The sequence below is a fragment of the Dipodomys spectabilis genome, unplaced genomic scaffold (genome assembly GCF_019054845.1).
Source record: "Dipodomys spectabilis isolate Male_0828 unplaced genomic scaffold, ASM1905484v1 ptg000483l, whole genome shotgun sequence".
NCBI lineage: Eukaryota > Metazoa > Chordata > Mammalia > Rodentia > Heteromyidae > Dipodomys > Dipodomys spectabilis.
The window spans coordinates 3946771-3958594 of NW_024871160.1; the positions used below are offsets into that span (position 1 = coordinate 3946771).

An 11824-nucleotide genomic window follows, 5' to 3' on the forward strand; every position below is an offset into this window, starting at 1 on the left:
TAATATTATTTTTCTTTGGGATAAAATGACAATGTTGTCTAATTTCAAAAGTTTTGTAAAGTTTATGGTATGTAAACGCCTTTATGATGTGAAGATTTAATACACTGATGCCAAACTAAATTTAATTATATTAATTACGTGTGTTGTTACACTTGTTATTTTGTAATCAACTTTTTAATAACTGTTTTTCATTTCTTGCATCTGAAGAATGAAAAGAACGGAATACTTCACAAATTTTCATATCATCCTTGTGCAATTGCCATGTTAATCTCTGTATTGTAATTTGGGAATACATGCTGCTGAAACATGTAGTATCTTATAAATTTAAGTAGTTAATGATGCAATCTTTATACAGACTTATATCATTGGTTGCCTACTTGTAACAAGGAAACTATATTGTTTCTGACAATGCTACTGATCTTATTTCCCTAAAATTCTGGGAACAGTGGAAAAAAATATATTGTTCAGCCAAATGCTCACATTTGCAAACTTTTTTTGTCAATGACAATTTTAAGTCTTTTTCATTTGGAATTTGATCATACTTTCAATAATTTATAGCTAGGTTCAAAGGTGATGGCTTTTTCAAGTACTTATTGATCCAACTGAATTAGTTTTGTGGAGCTAATGGATTCAAAGTAAGCCTTGGTTAAGAGCTACTTCTAACCTTATGCAGCTGACATTTTCCAAAATGAGGTCTTACTGGCACAAATGTGTACCTGACCCTTTACTCTTCTTCCATGTAGGAACAGACCAATCAGAATATCTTACCCTGAGAGCATAGATTGTTTTACTTGAACAAAACTAATCTTAGTTACAAGGGATCATAGAGAGATGAACAGTTCAGTCAGAACTGTTCAGACTAGAAGGTATTTTATCAAAATATAATTGTTTATTATAATATATAATATATAATAAACAATTATATCTAACATTTCAAAAGTAACTAAAGCCAAGAAGGTGAAAAAATTGATCATATTCATGATTATTTAATGTCCTGGCCTGTCTACCATCCTACCAGGCAGGAAGTTACACTATTGCATTTCTATCACCAAATATTTACATACTTGCAGGAGAAGTCCAGAAGTTTCTCCTCGTTATTGGGCCTTAAATTGCTAATGTTTTAATCAGAGTGTTTTCTCTTGCCTCCAGGCTGTAAATCTACAAATGGTAAAGCTTTAGTTCCAACTCTATCAAACACTGAGGTAGAGATAATGGAATAATACTTTAAAACAGAGTTGCCTTTGATACTGTAACCACAACAGAACAATGCAAAACATGTGTCTTTTTCTTATATTATATATAGTTATATATTTTATATTTATATGTGCTGATTTTATATTTCACACAGTGAAACTTACTAGAATTAGTTGATTATTTCACAAATAAATTAATATTTATTTATTCCAATAAGTAGAATTAGAATATAAATAATTAGGTTTAAAATGTATATTAGAATATAAACGTATCAACGCAGTGTCTTTGGTATAAACTTGTGATACATTCTAACTGTTCTTGGTCTTCTGAATTCACATGGTTAAAAAAAAATGTTGTTTTCCTCTAATCTATAAGGGATTTTACTCTGCTTCTCTGTTTATTGTTTTAATTCACTGGTCCCAAACTGTTTTTCTCCATATTTCTGAAGCATTCCTACTGATTATTCCCAAATTTTGCTGATAAGATGTCTAACAAATATTACTCTTCTGCATGACCCAATGAGTCCTAGGATCCCAGGTACCGCTTACCTGCATTATCAGATAACACTGGCAAGACTTCTCACAAAGACCCATGCAACATGCACCAAAGTAATCGAAGACCCATTTCAATTTCTCATTTCCTATATTTCAGGGCCCCAGTTTCTTGAGATACAGGATTTAGCAGTAAGCAATTGTGAAATGCAAGGCAACTTAAAATGAAAGATGAGATCACAAAATTTGAGTGTATGTACTATAATTCAAACATTCAACTTACAGATGACCAGCCCATATGAGTGAACAAGTTCACAAGGTGTCACAAGATTATTTTTAATACCCCTTCCCTATGATTAATGAAAGATTTTAGTCCAGCATAAGTGGGCCAAAAAATAGTACCTGGAAGGATAGATCCATAATTGGTCTACCAAGGCCCAGAAAAATTTACTTAGAGTTCAAATATAATTCAGAAAAACATTGAGAAGATCCTTAGGGCTTCAAAACACTGGGACTTCAGTACAACATGGATCAGTGGTATAAAAATGTCACTCTCAAACCAATGATAATCTACATTTAATCTCATGAAAGTTATTCCTTTACAAATTAACTTTTTAAAATCACACTCGCCAAAATAACATTTGACAACTAGATGATATTTAGTGACATTACAAGTTTTTCAAGTGTAGGGAGCAAGTTACAATAGCGTTGAATTATTTACCAAGCACTAATGCCAAACACGTTCAACCATTCATTAAAGTGTAGAAATAGTACCAACCACAATTTGTGTTTTTCAGTAGGGGCCTTCCAGAAATGTGTTAAATAGATCAGCCTGCCAAATTTCAAACCGAAACGTTAGCTAATAAAGTAAATGTCATCATTTAATAAGGTACATTTTAAAATGTCACAAATAGTTGTCTTATCATATGTAATATTATGTTTTCCCTCTCTGTCTAACATAGGACGAAAAATGACTTTAAGTCTTCAATATGGGTACTCATCAGAGATATGACAAACATAAAATCTGTCTTCTCTTTCTATCACATTCCTCTATAGGAATAAATTTTAGTTTTCTTGTTTTTCCAAAACTTATAGGTAGTAGAAAATATTATACCATGTAAAATAAAACAATCACACCGCTGTACAAAGCCATTAATAAAAATTAGGAATACGTTCTATGCCATTTTTTAACTTTCTTTTTGACTAAAGATTAATCTTCCAAATGAATGAGAATAAAATCATGTTTAGGTGCTTCACGTCTCCAGTATTGCAAATTGTTACTGCAGATGAATGAATTATGGAAATATAAGCTGACATTAGTTCAAGCATATGCAGAATGGAAACGCCATGAAATGTATATAAACCTTTCAAATTATTAATAGACAGTTTAACAGGATGACTATCAGGAAATTGAAAACAGAAAGGAATTATAGTAAAGATATAGAATGAATGAAAAATGAACAAGGGGCAAGTACAGCTAGAATACTCAATGTACACATATGATAAAGGAAGTGGTAAATCTGATATAAATCTTGGAGAAGCGTTTGGTTGAGAATGATGGAAGGAGTGACTCTGATCCAAGAGCATTGGACAATTAGATGGATATATTTAATTGTAACACACTTGCACAACCTCTTGAAATTCAGTTTAAAAACACAACAAAAAACAAAAACATACAGAAATGACAACCATCCAGAAATTTCTAGAGAGTATGAATATTTCCTCCCAAAATTTTAAGCAGTTAATGAAGGGTAGTCTTGGGAAAAGTAAACAACGCTGTCCAAAGAGAGAAGTTTGGGATAGGAGAGAATTTTGAACAGATTTAAATAGATTGTCTAAGGTTATAAATCATCTACATCTGCTGCAAATAGTATCTTTCTTCTACGAGTTCTCTGTCTGAACTGGATAACCCAGTCGTGAGACACACTTGATAGCTTGTGAAGATAGAAGGGAAGAAACAAGATCAAGAACCCATTACTCCATTGGAGAGAAAACAATCCTCTATGTTTTCTCTAATCTCTCTTCACTATTATTTTTTCATACTTTTAAGTCAATTGATTTTGAATTATATTTTTTCCTTCTTTCTTCTGGCAAAGTAATTGGTCAAAGTAATTCATTAAATATTATTTGCCATTTTATTCTTTCATGCTGTTCAATTGGCCAGGCGAGTCTTTTAAACTTCCCTCTTGCATTTGGTTGCCATGAAACAACATCTATGTCAATGAGAAGAAATCTAATGTAAAACTTTGTCTCCAGAAAACAGTCCAAGAAGCTGTGATCACAAATATTTGGCTGTATTTTTTCTTTTTTCTTTTACCTTGAAAGTCTTCTTGTGTCTAAAGTGCCCACAAAAATAAATACTCCATCACTTTTTGGTTCAATCAATTCTAACCTAAAAGATATATTTTGCTAAGAAGATGGTTAAAAGAAACTGAAAAATACTGCACTTTTATCTTCTATCTTAAGACTCTCCTTAGATACCATATAAGGAACAATGAAGTTATTCTATGCAAAATTATTTCAATATATTATTTTTCTCTTGGTCTTGCATTTGTTCACCAAGATGTATGGAGGAGAGTAGAGTTAAATCATCTATACCTAGAAAGACAGTGCCTGTTACAAAAGGACAATGATTCTATGTCTTGCTTCTATGTCCTCCTCTTAGCTCTTGCCTGATTTCCAATTAATCACAACATCTTGGCTTCAAGTCTAGTGAAGCTGAAGGACTATACGGGATCCATCACTGTTACATCTTCATGATTTCTCTTTGAAAACTCTTTAAGTTGCCTCATTTGGATGTGGAATTTATTTTCATGTCTCCATTCAATCTGTTCGGCATTGTAGTGAGCCAAATAGGCTCTGTAAAATCACTTTAGTTAGTAAAAATATTAACACAATTTAGGGCTGGGAAGTTGGCTCTTTGGTAGAGCGCTTGCCTTGAATTCCTGAGACCCTGGATTCGATTCCTAAGCACCACATAAGCAAAAAGAAAACAGCCGAAAGTGGTGCTGTGGCTCAAGTGGTAGAGCGCTAACTTTGACCAGAAGAGCTGAGGGACAGAGCCCAGGCACAGAGTTCAGGCCCCATGACCGGACCCTCCAAAAAATATTAACACAATTTACATAAAAATGTTTGGACTCCCTTCACTGCTGAAGCCAATATGCTTAGCTAGGGCTTCTAAGAACTATGTTTTCTTACCTTTTCCATTTGCTCAATTCTTTTCTGAACCCAAAACATTTTGGCTTATGTAATAAGAGAAGTCTTCACTACCTCATGTTATTAAGGATATTATTTTTTGTGAGCTACTTAGAAATGTGAAATCATTGGTTTGAATTATACAATCAGATTTTTTTCTGTTTCACTGCTTCACATGCAAAGACATTGTGGAAAGTGTTACAAACAGAAATGTGTAAACCCAACACCTTCTTTCATTTTGGAGAGAACTTTCTCCCTAAATATTTTGACTCAAATTATCTTTTTCAGAGATTTACTGTTTGGTAATTAAAGGTAAATTCACAAATTTTGATGTCTTATTTTTTTTAAGAACTTGAATTTAAATTCCAATACAACCTTGTTTCACACAGTGAGAATATATTTCCTGGGTAAGGATAATTCCAAGGGAACCAACAGGATTTACAGCAACGTTTCTGAGGTTTGTTGGTTTAGTGTGAAAAAGAGCCATCTTCACCCACATTGCTTCCTCTCTACTAAGTCTCCGTGGATTTCTTTGCATGAAAGCCTATTCTCCCAGGTAATTTTAAATTTTCTTAATAGGCTAAGTTGTTAAAATTTTTGAACAATTCAAATTTACCTGTCATAACTTTAAAACTCTTGAAATTCCTTTATCAGAACCGCGAATTCACCAATCCTAATTCCACCTTTACCATCCAAAAGTTAACATGCTCTTTTCATGATATAGTGTCCATGCAGCTATTATTTTCCAGTGGCTTTGTACTGCGTACATATATAACCATATAAGCTGATGCTCAGCAAAATGAATTCCAAGATATGGAACCAGATTTTTTCATTTGTGGTTGTTGTTTTTGATAAACTATGTGATTTGTTTTCTTTGGGTTTTTCCCCTATAGTTCATTCCTGCTGTAATTGATTTTGTATTGTGTATGCATTTACCTTAAATAGGGAAGAGGTAAAGCAAAATGGTGAGACAAAAGACAAAGGGAAAACCAATGCAATAGCAACACTCAAAAGACAACATGTTGGAAATGTACATTATAACTTGTGAGGGGTGAAGGGGTGAAGGAAAACTGTGAGAAAAATGAAGGAGGGGTAACAAGTTTGAAATGGTTTGTATTCACTACCTTACAATTACTGTAACCTCACTGTACATCAATTTGATAATAAAATTGAACAAATAAGCTGTGTAAAATGTAATTTTACTGTATTGGCACAGTAAATATTATTCTTTATGTAGCAATATTTTAAAACTCAATTCTATTTGACATCTAATTCAAATTGATTACCTCTTTTTTATCAGAGGGTCATCAACGTGATTGTTATCCAACTAGACAATATTTTCATAATATACTTGCCGAATTTTTTGAAAAAGAATAAATTTATTACTTTCTCATTCTAAAACAGAAAAACACTTTAATGCTATGGAAACCTATAACTTTTAAAATTAAATAAGTTGTTAAGAGGACAGAGTATATGTTTTTTTCAAAATTCTTTGACAAATAATTACTCATAATTACTCATTTTTAAATTCTCAACATTCCATACTTTAGAGATTCAAAACAGTCCTTTTTTTATGTTATGAAATTCTGCAATAGACCCATTTTCCAATGGAGTGTACAAATTGAGAACTCAACAGAAAAATAACCACATTCTGGTAGAGGATAAAACTATGAAGCATCTGTAATAATTAATTCGTCAAGAGTAAGCAATTTTTTTTATCAGAGTAAGCTGTTATTTCTATGCCTATCAATCCCAAGATTTATGACATGAAGTCATCTAGTCCAACAGTTTCCAACTTGTAAGGGGCACCCTAAAATTCCTTAATTCATATCATGAATAGCTTATCTCTATTGTGAAAAATACTACACCTCTGCTAATATGATGCCCTCCGTGTTCTGGAAAGAACACCACAATAAACTGAGCTGCATAATTTTTCCTCCACTGGTATTCTTAAGATCAGATCACTTGCAAATATTATTTATATTTATACTTTTTTAATTATCATAGATATTCAGGAAGCTAAGATCGGAAAATTATTCAAAGCCCACCCTGGCAGGAAGGTTTCTTAAAATCTTATCTCTAATATACTTCTCCGCAAAAACCAGACACAAGTGGCACTGAGGTTGAAGTGGTAGGGCATGAGCCTTGAGCATAAACAGGCTCAGAGACACTGTCCAGGACAACAGTTCAAGCTTTAGGCAAAACAATAAAACAAAGTTGAGTACAAACCCCAAACCTAGCATTTTTCTCAATGTATACAGAGGCACGTAAATAAGGAAATGGCTTCCTGTGTTACTTAGTGGTTGAAAAAAGATGTCACACAATTACTCTCTTCATACCATTTTAAACCAAACCCTCAAAAATTGCTGTTTTTTAAATTTATAAATTAATATCATCCATTTTTTAGCAACTCTGTCTAGATTATTCACATTAACATGGTATAGATGAACTGTGGGAATTATTTATTAACTATGTTCTATTTATAACTCTCTTGAAAGAATATTCTAGGAAAATAGAATGCAAGAATCATTTGTGAATTTGTCCATTAATCCCTCTACTTAAAAAATTTTGTAGTATCCTATAGAATATAAAATTACAAACAAAACAAAAATACATATTTTAAATCTAAATTCTAATTTAGCAAGGTCTACAAAGTCCTACATTAGATGAACTTTGCTATTTCTCCAGGCTTAAGCTTTTGTAATCCTTCAACATTTCTTTGGAATCCAACAGAATGGTGCTTACTTAGTTTTGCAAATTTTTGGATGGAAATAATGAGCCATTTTGCATCTAGAATGTTCTGTAATAGAGTATTTAAAATACAAGTGAGGATATATATGAGTTGCATTTCAATAGGAAACTTGACTTCTCAAAACATAATGAGAAAATTAGCCCAAAATTCCAACTGTGTATTCCTTGTTTGTTGTTTGGTTTGTTTTATTGAGACAAAATTATTCTACCTGGTCCAGGGAAGGTATTGCAATGTAATTCCATTCTCTAATCTCCTGTCGAAGTGCTAGAATTCCAGGCTTGTATCCCATTGTTTATTTACTCTAGAAACAGACTAGCAATTCTGAACTTCTCCTATGATCTTATCCACTAGACTGACTGCTCAGACTGTTTATGTACTATTTTCAAAGATGTTCTAACAATTCACACAAGATATGAACATTTTTATATGCACCTATATGGTTCCCTGATTCATTCCTCCATGGATCCTATCCCGTTAATAATGTTGCTTGACTCTCTTACTATCTCTGATTCCTACCTATGTAATATTCTCAACTTTTGGGGGGAAAGTTCACTTGAGGGATTTCTAATATTAAAAATTATCACTTGATTCTAGTCTTACTCAGGACATATTTTCAATTGTTTTCTAACTTTTTTACATATTCTGAGAGTTGTTTCATTTGTGTATTTTTGTGTGCACATATAAGTCCCTTTGTGTGTATGTGTATGTTTGTATGTATGTATGCAAAATCCTCATGCTCTTATTCAGCAATCTTGCTCATGACTGGTATTCCAGCTTTTGGCTGTTTAATTATAGGTAGTGTCTCAAAGCCTGTTCTGCCTAGGCTTGATGCAAATTGAACTTCTCAGACTCCTTTACCTTCTTAGGTTTTATTTTTCCAGGAGTATCAACTTTTAAACTGCAAACAATTTTGTGAGTGTAAAGTCTAACCTGTAGCCCAGATTTTTAACTCAATAATTAACATAAAGATAGATGAACATATACATTACATATCTGGAGTGTACAATGTTAGAAATGTGATCCTAAGCTGGGTGTGGTTAGATCCAAGGATTGGGGTTTAAAGCCAGCCCAGGTAGGAAAGTCCTAGAGACTCTTTTCTCCAATAATTACCAGAAAACTGGGAGTGATACTGTGGCTCAAGTGGAAGAGCACTAGCCTTGAGCTGCATTGCAGAAGGACAGCGCCCAGTCCCAGATTTCAAGTACCACGACCAACAACTACAAAAAAGAATATAAGAAAAGGAAAAGAAAGAAAAGAAATGTAATCTTAGCCACCAGATTCATTGCTAGTATAATTCCTATTTTCTCAAGATGGATTCTTTTTTTCCACTTAAGTCCATTCTCTCATATATGACTTGCATTGGAAACAATCACTCTTTGCCAGAACCAGCCGGCAACGAAAGGGACTAGTGATTTGGGGGGCGAGGACAGAAAAATAAAGACATAAGACAAAGGATGGGGTCGGGAGGTCTGCAGCTCAAGAATGCAGCCCCATTTATTTTTAACTCTCCTTATTTGTACTATTAGAAATCAAGGGGTAACCTAAGGTCACCATAGTGCAGAAAAGCAAGGAAATTTTTAATAAAAACAAGGGTGCAGAAAGAAACAAGACCAGGTAATCTGATAGAAAGTAAAACAAATTCTACAGACGTAGCAAGGCAAACCCGGACACCTGGTGTTTTTCATGAAAGCCAGTTCCTTGTACGTGCCTTCAAGTGAGCACAAGGGTCAAGATGACCTTGGAGCTTTACTGTCGGCTCCCAACACCTCCCCCATCTTTTTTTTTGAAGAAGTGAACCCGCCTGTCTCAGGTTGGGTGGATCACCTTGTCTGCCTTACGCGTCTTTGGGAACTTCTTCAGAGCAAAGCTGAAGGCCCTGTCTTAGGTTGGTCAGACTGGACCCCCTCTTACCCGTCTCTGGCTGCAGTTCCTCTCGGGAGAAATTCATTTATTTGGAGCTTGATCTTATGTAACTGACTGGCTAAACTCGTAAGAGAGTTTTGCAGGACACATATGATACAAGGAAGGCAAAGAAAAACCAACAATAAAAGTTCACCGGGGCCAAGCAATGTCATTAAAAATCCTTTAGCATTAGACAGGGAAGGGATATAGTGTTGAAATTGTTCAAACAGCTCGTTAGCTATTTTGGCCACTTCAGTGTCCAGCGGTGGGGCTTGTTCTAATCCGGCAATTTGCCTGTGAAGCTGAAAAAGATCTAAAGACAAGTTATTATGGTGCCAGATACCATTAAGATGTGCTACAACCTTTTCCCATGAGTAATTTGATTCATTATATATATGAGGAGTCACACAAATAAAATCAAACCTGGCATGACAGCGCACTCCCTGTAAAGTTTGCAGAGCGCGAACTTGTTCTCCTAAAGATAATACTGACTCATATAAGGCTTCTAGTTTTTGTTCTACCTTATCATCAATCCTACCTTGAAAGTGTAGAGCCTGTGTAGTATTATGAGCAAGCTGATTAAGATAATGGGCAGTTTGTACATTTCGAATTAATGCCACAGCAGCTGCTGCTGAGGAGGCAGCTAACGAAATAAAGGCTAGAACACCAGCTATAAGTAGCCCAACAAACCTACGAGGGCGCATTAGTTCTTTCAATTGTTTTAACACCTGAATACCATAATCTTCATACCAAGTTTCAGAAATATTTACAGGAAGCATAACAAAAGGTGGTTGTCTAACAATAAGTATGGATTCAGTTATGCCACTATATAAGCAATTAGTAAAAGAACAATTAGAACAGGTAACATTAAAATAATTAGCTCCTACTGAATTATTAAATGGTCCATACATAATAACATGGGGTGGGGATACACAACTCATAATTTTTTTAAAAGGGATGAATTGGGCCAAGTTATATTATTAAGTGCAGCCACCTCCAAACATGATGTCGAGGATGCCCATTCATCCACCACAATCCAGGATTGAACTTATTAGTAAGATTAGCTCCAGACCAATCCAATAATTGAGAATTAGTTCCAGAAATATTGGTAACAAATGGCTGTACATGCCTGCACCTTATTGGATGAGGCTCTCCTGTAGATTCTATCTGTGAAGAATTAATGCAACAGGGTATCCTATAGGACGGAGTAGAATTTGCATAAACTAATTGGCCACCTGGCAAGGATGTCATTTGTATATTGTACATTAGATTTTTGTCTGGGATCAGAATTTTATGAGTCATGGATTGCATAAAAGTACAGCCTGGAATGGAGCTTTTAAAATTGGTGGTAAAACATAAAGGAGTTCCAATACCTGAAGCTATGAAATTTCCTATTTTTATATATTGGATGAAAGGATCGGGGACTGTACCATATGCTGATCTATTAACATGAGTGAGTACGTCAACTCCCTCCCAGGTGGCTGGGTGCACAGTCGGGGAATCCGGCATGTAAGCCCAATGGGTCAGCGTTTGTGTCATCTGCATGAGTCTCCACAATCCTAACGCAGCGTTCAGGCAACCAGCGGGTGTCATTTTCTTCCTGTGAGAAAACACAAACATATCCTCGACCCCATGTTAAAACCGTATTGGGCCCATGTCAAACACCTGTTAATGGATCCTTCCACTTTACTTGAGCAAAAGCTCTTTGCTCTCTTTTTTCCCAAAACCGCTGTGCTGCAGAAAGGCCATTACAATCTAAGTTTAAAAAATTTTGTACAAACAAAGCATGAGAAAGAATATTAACAGGAGAGATGGGGTATAATTCCCCACCTTTTAATTTAAAAATTTGATGTTTGAGCAAACCATTAGCTAGTTCAACAATTCCTTGACCTTGAGGATTATAGGGAATACCTGTAGAGTGAATAATCTGTTAAGATTTACAAAAATTTTGAAAAGCTTGTCCAACATATCCCGGACCATTGTCAGTTTTAATATATTTAGGAAGTCCCATAGTGGCGAAACAAAGCAGAGAATGGGAAATACAATGCTTGTTAGTCTCCCCAGCAAGGGGAGTAGCTATAATAAAATTAGAATAAGTATAGTAACATGAACAAAGCGAAGCCGTCCAAAGGATGGAATATGAGTAATGTCCATTTGCCAGATCTAATTGGCAACTAAACCTCGAGGGTTAATTCCAATGGAGGGCACTGGTAAGAAAGTAGTACAACTAGGACAGGTCTTTACAATTTGACGAGCTGCCTCACGAGTGATTTGAAATTGTTGGCGTAAA

General features: G+C 34.7%; 1 pseudogene; it reads right to left on the reverse strand.

Annotated features, from left to right (window-relative positions):
• Positions 1–211: 211 nt before the first annotated feature.
• Positions 212–308, reverse strand: LOC122098660 (annotated as a pseudogene).
• Positions 309–11824: the final 11516 nt, after the last annotated feature.